Below are 2,500 nucleotides of genomic sequence, written 5' to 3'. Positions count from 1 at the left end.
TTTCGTTCTTGATTAATGAAAACATACTTGGCAAATGCTTTCGCTTCTGTTCGTCTTGCGACGATCCAAGAATTTCACCTCTAACGTCGCAATACGAATGCCCCCGCCTGTCCCTATTAATCATTACCTCGGGTTCCGAAAACCAACAAAATAGAACCGAGGTCCTATTCCATTATTCCATGCACACAGTATTCAGGCGGGCTTGCCTGCTTTAAGCACTCTAATTTGTTCAAAGTAAACGTGCCGGCCCACCGAGACACTCAATAAAGAGCACCCTGGTAGGATTTCAACGGGGTCCGCCTCGGGACGCACGAGCACGCACGAGGCGGTCGCACGCCTTCGGCTCGCCCCACCGGCAGGACGTCCCACGATACATGCCAGTTAAACACCGACGGGCGGTGAACCAACAGCGTGGGACACAAATCCAACTACGAGCTTTTTAACCGCAACAACTTTAATATACGCTATTGGAGCTGGAATTACCGCGGCTGCTGGCACCAGACTTGCCCTCCAATAGATACTCGTTAAAGGATTTAAAGTGTACTCATTCCGATTACGGGGCCTCGGATGAGTCCCGTATCGTTATTTTTCGTCACTACCTCCCCGTGCCGGGAGTGGGTAATTTGCGCGCCTGCTGCCTTCCTTGGATGTGGTAGCCGTTTCTCAGGCTCCCTCTCCGGAATCGAACCCTGATTCCCCGTTACCCGTTACAACCATGGTAGGCGCAGAACCTACCATCGACAGTTGATAAGGCAGACATTTGAAAGATGCGTCGCCGGTACGAGGACCGTGCGATCAGCCCAAAGTTATTCAGAGTCACCAAGGCAAACGGACCGGACGAGCCGACCGATTGGTTTTGATCTAATAAAAGCGTCCCTTCCATCTCTGGTCGGGACTCTGTTTGCATGTATTAGCTCTAGAATTACCACAGTTATCCAAGTAACGTGGGTACGATCTAAGGAACCATAACTGATTTAATGAGCCATTCGCGGTTTCACCTTAATGCGGCTTGTACTGAGACATGCATGGCTTAATCTTTGAGACAAGCATATGACTACTGGCAGGATCAACCAGGGAGCTGCGTCAACTAGAGCTGAGCAGCCGGCCGCCCGGGAGTGTGTCCCGGGGGCCCGCGCGAACACGCAAGCGTCCGCTCAATCATTCTGCAAACAGGAGGAGGCTGAGCTCCCCTGCACAATACACCTCGAAACCCTCTCAGGTCCCGGCGGCGCGCAGCGCCGTCCCAAGTACTTGGTCGGGTTCGAGAGAGGCGCAATCGCCCGGAGTTAGGCGAGTAGACGCTTTCGGTGCGACCACCCGTGCTCCCAACTGAGCTTGCCGCTGCCGACAGAGGCCCGGGAGCGTGCTGTCGTGGCATTGCCGGCGGGAGACAACACGCGCCACCTACGGTGACCGGCAGCTCCAACGCCAGCGCCACAGAAGGACAAAAGCCCCACTTGGGTGCCGAAGCGAACTCTCCCAGCACAGCGCACGCGCCAACACATCCGCACAGCTGCGATACAAACCACCAGCGAGAACCGCTGGGGCGACCGAGCAGCAGACGGCGTCGCGGCGCCGAGCGCCGGGCGGCGGCGCATCCTCAACGCACACAGTCCTCAATCGGACCAGCACACTGAAGATGTCCACCGCGCTTCGCACCGGGCCCGCGAGGACCTACTTTGGCCGCACGGCGCCGCGCGCAGGGTGCGCCGGCGCGCAGCTGCGACGCCTGCCGCGTCCGTCGGCCGGCGCGCCTGCCACTGGCCGCCCCCACCAGCCGGCTGTAGCGCGTGCGCCCACGCACCGCGCGGCCAGCACGCCGGGAGGCGCCCCCTCACCGGCCGGGGACGGTCCCACCCAGCCACCGCCGCGTATCGCTTCACACCCAGATGCCGTTCAGTTTCGTCGGCATGGTGGGTATCGCTGGAACAACCGGTTCGTACCTCAACCTATCGTCGCCATCACCGATTCACCCCTAGCGAGAACAACCGCACCACAACAGGTTACCATTTGTTCATTTGCGTAACTTCACCAGAAAACGCAGGCGTCCATCGCCATTTGCAACTTCAACGATTATTGCATGCCTGTGTCAGGTGTCACGCCACACTACGTCTGCCCACATACACGCAACAAAATGTGCACGCCTAGACAATACGTGGAAGGTGGCCCCCGTACGTATGCGATGTCCATTGCTCGAACGACTGTCAACCGGCCTCTGTAGCATGTCGCAGATATGGAACGCGGTGCACCATGCCATCACGGTGTGTGAGGAGAGACGACTAGGTCCGAATACATCAACAGACAGCTCATGCTGATCGCCATCCACGGCGTCCGTTCCTCCCACACGTCTCTATGGCGTACCACACTGCAATCCAGCTCTCATAGGGAGACGACACGTAGCTGCGTGCACAATATTTGCACTGTATGGTCCGCCGTTTTTGGGCGCAGTCGTTGTACGGTCACACATGTGCCACGATGTATCATTCGGTACATAAGGACG

At 57.6% G+C, this 2,500-nt stretch overlaps 1 non-coding gene across 1 annotated transcript in view; it reads right to left on the bottom strand.

Moving 5' to 3' along the window:
• LOC124740649 overlaps window positions 1-1,077 on the bottom strand; it is a 1,909-nt gene extending 832 nt beyond the window's left edge. Inside the window, exon 1 of the ribosomal RNA XR_007009868.1 lies at window positions 1-1,077. This exon is cut by the window's left edge and continues 832 nt beyond it. This is a non-coding gene — a ribosomal RNA (small subunit ribosomal RNA).
• Window positions 1,078-2,500: the final 1,423 nt, after the last annotated feature.

Source organism: Schistocerca piceifrons, unplaced genomic scaffold, assembly GCF_021461385.2.
Source record: "Schistocerca piceifrons isolate TAMUIC-IGC-003096 unplaced genomic scaffold, iqSchPice1.1 HiC_scaffold_18, whole genome shotgun sequence".
Lineage (NCBI taxonomy): Eukaryota > Metazoa > Arthropoda > Insecta > Orthoptera > Acrididae > Schistocerca > Schistocerca piceifrons.
The sequence above is the reverse complement of the archived record's forward strand: the minus strand, read 5'-3'. Positions and strand labels throughout refer to the sequence as shown.